Below are 8985 nucleotides of genomic sequence, written 5' to 3' on the forward strand. Positions count from 1 at the left end.
CATTTATCTACCAAACATTTGTTTTCATCTCCTTGTGAATTGCCTTCCTCCCCTTTGAAGTCCCAAACCACAACCCTCTTTCTTCTTAGCTCAAGATGACAGATAAGCCTCAAGTGTCTAATTTGTCTTGGGGCCCTATATTCTTATGGAACCCCCATATGTACATACGTAATTAAATTTGGTTATTTTATCCTGTTAAGTTGTCTAACGTAAATTTGATTACTTGACTAGATGAACTAAGAGGGAAAATTCTCCCTCTCCCCACCCCTCAGAGAAACCAGGAACAATGTTCAGAATCAACCTTGAAGGCTGTAGGGGCCTCCTTAAGGAGGTAGCTGAAACCCTGGCAGGAGAGCAGAGGGATGAAAATGAGGGTTAGGGCCGAAACCGGTTTGGCTCAGTGGATAGAGCGTCGGCCTGCAGACTCCAGGGTCCCAGGTTCGATTCCGGCCAAGGGCATGTACCTTGGTTGCAGGCACGTCCCCAGTAGGGGGTGTGCAGGAGGCAGCTGATCAGATGTTTCTCTCTCATTGATGTTTCTAACTCTCTATCCCTCTCTCTTCCTCTCTGTAAAAAAATCAATAAAATATTAAAAAAAAAAAAAAAGAATGAAAATGAGGGTTAGGGGCTTCAGTGAAGTGGGATATTATGTAAATTTCTAACCTTCACAACAATCCAATAAACTAAGGGCCACCATTCCCATTTTATAGATGTCCATTGACCTTTCCTGCCTGCCAATATGAGGGCCTGAGGACAAAAACAGGGAGGGAGTACTGAGGAGCTCCAATGGACAGGAGAGAGAAGCCCGAGTTCAAGCATAGTCATTGGTCAGTGATGAGTGAATTGCTGATGTCTAATGAGTGAGTGCCCTGTTCACTGTGATATGTGACCACTAAATGGCCTCTCCTGGGTGGATTTCACAGCTTTCTTATCAGAAAACACAAAACATGAAAGACCCTAGAAGTGGAGAGAACCTAAAGATTCCCTTATCCAGCTGATTTTAAAGTTTTTGAACAAGAGTCCCATCCATAAAACCCTTCAAGAAATTAAGTGCTATGTGGTTGTTCTTTGAGAGTCTCCCTGGTAGACTCTGCAGTCCCTTCATCTGAAAATCATTGGACTGGATTGCTCTCTGAGATCATATAACCTCTCCACATTATAGATCTGAAAAATGAGGCCCAACGAGGGGAGGTGACCTACTCAAGGTCACACAACTGGTTTCAGATGAGTTGAATCAAGCCCTCATTCTCAATTCAGTACTTTATTAACCCCATTTCTATTCCATTCTCATCCTCAATTCATTAGCAACCTTTATACCTGGAAGCATTTATTTAAAATACCAGTCCACAAAAATGTCATCATCAACTTACCCAGTGGCTAAAGTATCTACAGTGTGAGCCAGATTACTCAAGGTTTGAAGACACTGAAAGACTTATTTTTTAAACATTAGCTAGTCTTTCTATTTTATTTAGAACATCTCTTTTTATTTTGTTTTAAAATTAGCAGTTGCAACTCCAAAGCATATGGCCCTGGATTTGAGTCTACCATTCTCTAGCTATGTGACCTTGAGCAAGCAACTTTAACTCTTTGTTATCACATCTGTGAAGTGGAATTAATAATGCTCCCTACTTTGCCATGTAATTGTGAAGACTGAGTGAAGTAAAGTGCTGCACATGATACTGGGTTATGTGCTAATAAGCTCAACAAATCCTTTCTGTGGGCAGAGAAAGGGAGAAGTACTCTATAAAAACCTCTATTGCCCTACCGGGTTTGGCTCAGTAGATAGAGCGTTGGCCTTCGGACTGAAAGTCCCAGGTTCGATTCCGATCAAGGTCATGTACCTTGGTTGCGAGCACATCCCCAGTAGGAGGTGTGTAGGAGGCAGCTGATTGATGTTTCTCTCTCATCGATGTTTCTAACTCTCTCTCCCTCTCTCTTCCTCTCTGTAAAAAATCAATAAAATGTATTTAAAACACACACACACAAAAAAACACAACCCTTTATTATCTCTTCTTGTGAAATCACACTAGTAATGAGACCGCCTCATGGGAGTGTAATACTTTACATTTACAAACCATATTCAGACCTGTGATCTCATCTGCATTATACTTATCCCTTCTCTGTGAAGCTCACAGGACAAGTACTACTATCTCCATTTCACAGAGTATAAAGCTGAGGCTCAGAGAAGGCTCAGGGTCAGTCAGCTAATAAACAGCTCTCTGTGGCTGGCAGGCCCTTTGGAAGTGAGTGTGTCTGAATGGGGAGGGAGTCCACTGTGGTAGACTGGATTACTCTTTACCTATTTCATCTCCCCAGAAGAGAATTATGTGCCCCAATTCTGCCGACGTGAGGCTATAAGACTTGCTTTGGCCAATGGAATATTAGCACAAGTGATGTGTGTTCACGTTGGAATAGAAGCTGAAGACTCAGCATGGTGTTCACCATGTCTCTTTTCCTTCTGCCACAAAATCCGGCAATTGTTCTCAAAGAGAGAAAGAGTGCTTCATCAGTGTGGGTCCTAGAATAGGGACACAGTTGACCCATTGTGGAGATAGGGTTGAGTAAGAAGTAAACCTTTGTGGTTATAAGCCACTGAGACTTTGGGGTCATTTGTTACACAGCAAAATCTAGCCTCTCCTAACGAATACCTCTATAAAGGCAATATCCTCTCCAGGAAACAGGGAGTAGTGATGCCATACTCTGGATACTGATTAGTCTATGGTGTGTGTGTGTGTGTGTGCGTGTGTGTGTGTGTGTGTGTGTGTGTCTTTCCCGTGGCACAGTGGGTAGGGGGAAGGGAAGGGCCAGTCCAATTTACCCTGGACAGTATTCCAGTCAATCTTTCAAACCAGCTAAGCCTGCAGAGGCCTGTTTCCCATTCTCCCCCTCTCCTCCCTCTCTCCCCAAGTGTTTTATTATTTTGCAGAAACCGTTCTGATCTCTGTTGAATTCCATGATAGCAACTGCTTCAGGAGCTATTGATTGGTTCTCAGAAATAATCATCACAGCTACTGTTTTCAGAGGGCTTATTTACTTCCAGGGACTCTGCTAAGAGGTTTTCATGCTTTGCCTCATTTTCTCTCCACAACTCCCAAGGAATTAGATATTTCCTCATTTTAGAGGCAAGAAGTAAAGAATTAGAGAGTTTACAGGACTTACCTAAAACCTTCCAGCTACTAAGAGGCAAAGCTGGGACTCAATCTAGATATTTCTCTAGAAAGTTGGGTAGATCCTGACTTGGCAACTTGAGTCCTTCTTGTATCTGTGGGCTGTGTTATAGTTCTTTTCTCGGCTATTTCTAAGACTCACTCTTTGCTCACTATGAATGAATGAAAGAGGGGGATGAATCCCTTTTTCCTAGTTCTTGTTTCAATGAGGAAGTTTTCTTTCCTTTTATGAGTACATTCTAGGTAGAGGAAGGACTGATCTGTTGGGTAAATCTAAGAATACCTGGTCATGCTCAACCCAGCACTGTCCTTCTTACTGGGAGGGGGCTGCTTCTATGGCTCCACACCCCTACAGCAGAGTGCCTGCCCTAGTCTTTGCAGGCTGGTTCTGGGGTTCACTATTAGCTATCAGTCCAAAAGCCTCTTCTCCAAACTGATTTATTTATTTAGTTAGTTATCCTCATCCGAGGATATTTTCCCATTGATTTTTAGAGAGAGTGGAAGAGACAGGGAAAGACAGAGAGAAATATCGATGTGAGAGAAACACATTGATTGGTTGCCTCCTGCATGCCCCTGACCAGCGCTCGGGCCCGGGAGGAGCCTACAACCAAGGTACATGCCCTTGACCAGAATCTAATGGAACCCGGGACCCTTTGATCTGCAGGCCGACGCTCTATCCACTGAATCAAACCGGCTAGGGCTCAAAACCATATTCTTTCCTCTATAGCAAGCCATTTATTTGTCGTCCCCTTCCTCCAAATATAATACAACTAGTGACCCGGTGCATGGATTCATGCACAATGAAAGGAAATTAATTAGAAGGTGGCCTGCAGGGGCAGGACTGGGCAAGATGGGCCAGACATGCCCTGGAGCTAATCTCCCTCAGTCCCTTCCTGGCTGGCAGCACCTGGGGTGGTGCCTCGAAGGGCATCTGCAGAGTGAACGGGGTCCCTCGGGCAGGTGGGGTTCTTGGCCTGGCCTGCGGGGATAGGGCCAAAACTGGCTCTCTGACATCCCCCAAGGGGTCCCAGAGTGCGAGAGGGCACTCTACAAAGTTGCTGTTGTATAGGGTGTGGAACGCAAATGCAAGTGTGAAGTAAACCAGATTCGGGGCCAACAATGCCCCAGCAACAACATAACCCCTTGGCTGAAGGTGGAATCGCGAGGAATCAGGAGGCTCCCTCCTCTCTGGTTCCAGAATGCGTCACCTGAGAATCACCACTGCCAAGTCACTGCAGCTCGCAGCTCGGCAGCTCTGGCGTTGAGTGGTCAGTGCGCCTCATAGGTACCAGCCAGTTGCCGGTCGGATGGTCATTAGCCTTTTATAATATATATATAGATACAGCACAATAAAATCTGTCCCCTCCGTGGGTCTCTTGTGTTTCTGCACATCTTGAGAGCAGAAGGGCTCTGACTGTCATTTGTCCTAAACTATCTTTTCAAGGATGTTTGTAGAACAAAAAGCTTTCAAGATAGTTTCCCTCCAGAGCAAAGGACAGAAATGCTTACTCTTCACTATAAAATATTTGGTTTCACTAAGCTCAGGGTTCCTCTCCTGTAACACACTGTGTTCAGACATCCAGGAGCTGATGCAAATATGCTGATGCTCGTGTTACATGCAGTGCTACGAAAAATGAAGTCCTTTGTCTCCAACCCAAGAAATCTCATGACTTCTGCCTGTATCCATGAAACTGCATTAGGCTAAGTTGTTAGCTTGCAACTAGGGTAAGATCTCAGTTCTTGACAGTACCTACCATGTTTGTGCCATGGTGAGAGTCATCACATTTTATACGGTGTGTCACATCACACATTTTTAACTTACATTATTTCAACTAAATTACTTACATTATTTCAACTAAATAACTTACATTATTTCAACTATAAGGTCAACAAACCAACAGAGAAAATTTAAATATTGTTCTGCCCTCCCTTATTCTAAGTAAGTGCATGCCTTGGAGTAAGATGTGATAAAGAGTTGAATCTGCTATATTCTTAGTGGATCTTAGTTTTCATGTGGATTTCATGACATGGTCATTAGCCATACTGAGTATGGTTCCAAAGTTCAAAGATGCATATTTTTTCATGTAACATGGCCTTTAAATCTAAACCACCCACTTCTTCTGGTAGTCAGCCAAGAGAGGGCTATCAGATTAAACACCGAAGGAAAACTAGGAGACAATAAATCAGTCTCCAGAGCCAAGCTCTTCTGAGAAATGTTTAAGAACACTTTTCACCTTATGTGATTTTTGTTGTTGTTATGGGTCAACTTTAGAAGGTCACATCCCCATAAGTTTGACTCCAGAGGATTATAATGGGAAAGGTGGAGGTCAGTATAAGGTACATGGCTGTGGGAAGGAGCTATTTAAAAAAAAAAATGTTTTTATTGATTTCAGAGAGGAAGGGAGAGGGAGAGAGATAGAAACATCAATGATGAGAGAGAATCATTGATCAGCTAACTCCTGCAACCCCCACACTGGGGATGGAGCCCACAACCCGGGCATGTGCCCTGACCGGAAATTGAACTATGACCTCCTGGTTCATAGGTTGACAATCACTGAGCCATGCCAGCCAGGCGAGAGTGGCTATTTTAATGGTCACAAAGTTTCTTCTATAACGGAATATAGCATGTAGGTATCCTTACATTTATACATCTCTTCTAAAGGATTTGAATCTTGTCCTTTTTCATATCCAGAGACTAAAGACTCCCATGAATTTGATTTTGACTTCCTGGTCAGCCTGCTAAATTTTGAAGTATAGCAATGACCTTTTCTTTTTTATTAAACCAGTATTTTTTAAAGTATTTCCTTCTACTTAATTGAATTATGTATCAAAGTCAATCAACTACACCTAAAAATATTTTTGTTTTTAAAAATTAGATAGCACATGCACATAGTAATAAATTTCAGAGTACAAACTGTATCTTTTATTTTACTGTAAAAATTGGGACACCGATATTTTAATATCTGGCTCTGGATTGGTGGCAAGTCCAAAACCACTATACAAAAAGGGGTAAGTGTAGAGAGAGATAGAGAAAAACAGATAGAGAAAAACAATCCAACAAATGCCTCTGAACCAAAATTCTAAAATATATGTGGAAGATTAACAAAATAATTAAGCCTATAAAACTAATAAGGAGATGAATTAATTTGGCTTAAATAAACACAATAGAGAGATCTGAAAATGACTTAAATGTTTAAGCTCTGGAAAAAGATAAAGAATAGAATAACAAAAGAACTCATAAAGTATCAACAAGTAGAAATGAAACAAGAGCAGTGGATATGGCAGAGTATCAGTACCTGGAGTGATCTCGTGAATCTCCCCTAAGAATGGATGACTCCTCATATATTTGCTGCATCTTCCAGCTGACTTCCAGCTGGAACAGGTCTTTGCTGTTCAATCTAGGACTGGGAAATCAAGGTATATGTGAACATGGTGGGGGCAGCTTTAGACCCTCTCCAACTAGAGCCACCCACCATGCCATCCAGAGCCCCTGCCATGTGGTCTCTCTCCATTTGTGTTTTCCTTAGGAAACAATGGGGCAGAGCAGATCAGAGAGCCTGCTGCACAAACATATATGGGGGGGTTGGAGTGGAATGGAGGGGGGTTGCCAGTCTCTTCTTCTGCAGGCAAGCCCAATGTTCACTAGTGATTCTCATGAAAGAAGAGGAAAGGATGGGTCTTTACAGAACACTTATTTTCCCTAAAAGCTGACTTCCCTCCCATCTCCCATTCTTTCTTTCCATGTAGTGGTGATGGTTTGCCTGTGGGGAGAGAGGTGGAAATGGGGAATAGGTAGGGAGGAGGGGTTGGTAGAAGGGCTGGTAGAACAATAATGGCTCTTCGAATACCCTGATGTAATAGAGCTGGTTCCAACCACTGGCAATTCTTTGAATTCAGAACAGGGCTCCTATGGACTTTTTTTAAATCAGATTTGGGCCTCAGCAGCAGTTTCAAGACAACAGGAAAAATCCCTCTCAATGTTTAGTCACACAAACACATGTCTATTTCCCCTTCCTTTTAGTTTAACTAAAGTTGGCATACTATGGAGTTTTCTGCATCTTGTATTTTTTACTTGAAGCATTTCTTAGATATTGTTCATATCAAGACATATACATGTACCTCATTTCTTTTACTTGCTGCACTGCATATATTCCACAATACGTGTGTACTAAAATTTATTATAACAGCTTTCTAGTAATAGTTTGTCTCTAGGATTTTCCTATTATAAACAGTGCTGCAGTGACTATTTTGTGTATACATCTCTTCATATGAACAGCATTTAAAAAAAGTTAACTAGAGCCCTGACCGGTTTGGCTCAGTGGATAGAGCATTGGCCTGCGGACTGAAGGGTTCCAGGTTCGATTCCGGTCAAGGGCATGTACCTTGGTTGCGGGCACATCCCCAGTAGGAGGTGTGCAGGAGGCAGCTGATCGATGTTTCTCTCTCATTGATGTTTTTAACTCTCTATCCCTCTCCCTTCCTCTCTATATAAAAAAAAAAAAAGTTAACTAGAAATCCTGACAGATGTTTGGCATCCAATGGATAGTCCTTCTTTATGATGCAATGAGTCACACAGTCTCTCCTGACTTTGAAAATTCTGTGACTTATCACAAGAATTGACAGTTTCTACTTTAATTGCATTGCTTAGCATGTGACAGGTACTCTGCATTCACAAGGGTTTATCTTTAATGCTGCATAAATTGTAATGTCTTTGACATAGACTTAAGCAGCCATTAGGAATCTACATTTAAACTGCTACAAGTGCATATAAGGAACAAAGTATGGAGTGGTGTTTAGGAATAAGAGCTCTGAAGTGACATATGCTTGAGTTCAAGTCCCAGCACTACCAATTTTTCCTATATGACTTTAGACCTGTATGACATTCAGTTTTCTCATTCATAAAATAAGTGAATATAACACCAATTTCATGGGGTTGTTGTAGGGATTAAATAAGGAACCATGCATGATTCTTAGGACATTTCCTGGAACATAATAAGTCACCTGGCACTTAAATTCCATAAGCATTAGCTATGCATTAAGGTTTCAATTCAGGTGACAACTGGATATACAGAAACTTCCCAGTCAGGCCTAAGTCCATGGCTGCACAAGTAAGGACAATTGGTTCACAGCTTCTCTTTTATTTGGCACAGGCAAATTTCCTGATTTCAGAGATGTTCAACTGTGACCACAAAAGATTTATTAGAACTAAAGAACACAGCAATAGACCTCTATGGCTGGAAGGGATATCAATATTACTTTATATTAGATTATCTTGTAATAACCATTCCCATATATTAAATTTTTGTATGCCAAACATTTTGCATATATTATCTCATTTAATTTTACAAGGGCCCTTGTGAGATAGGTATCATCACCCTTATTTTGCAGAAGAGACTGAGGATCTGAGAAATCAAATGATACGCCCAATGGCATCATATCATTAGTAAATTGCAGAACAAGGATTTGCACCCAGGTCCTTCTGAAAATAAGATCTGTAAATTGCCATACACTTTTCCAATGAAATCTCACTTATCCATGACAGAACCAGCTTATGAAAGATTTGAATGCCAAGAGGGAGCTTGAACTCCATTTTGGGGAACTGAGGTAGAGTGGTCTTATCTGTTAGGCAGAGTGCCCAAGGCTCATAATACTTTTAGGGGCCCACAATAATGTTTTAAGTTCTTTTAAAGTCAGAAAGAAAAATAAACTTTAAGGTCAAAGAAAATGTTTTGCTAAATAACATTCATACATTAATCCAGAGGTCCTCAAACTTTTTATTTATTTTTATTTTTTATTTTTTAAAGGTCTAGGCTGGTGT

This window comes from Eptesicus fuscus, chromosome 15 (assembly GCF_027574615.1).
Source record: "Eptesicus fuscus isolate TK198812 chromosome 15, DD_ASM_mEF_20220401, whole genome shotgun sequence".
NCBI classification, from domain to species: domain Eukaryota; kingdom Metazoa; phylum Chordata; class Mammalia; order Chiroptera; family Vespertilionidae; genus Eptesicus; species Eptesicus fuscus.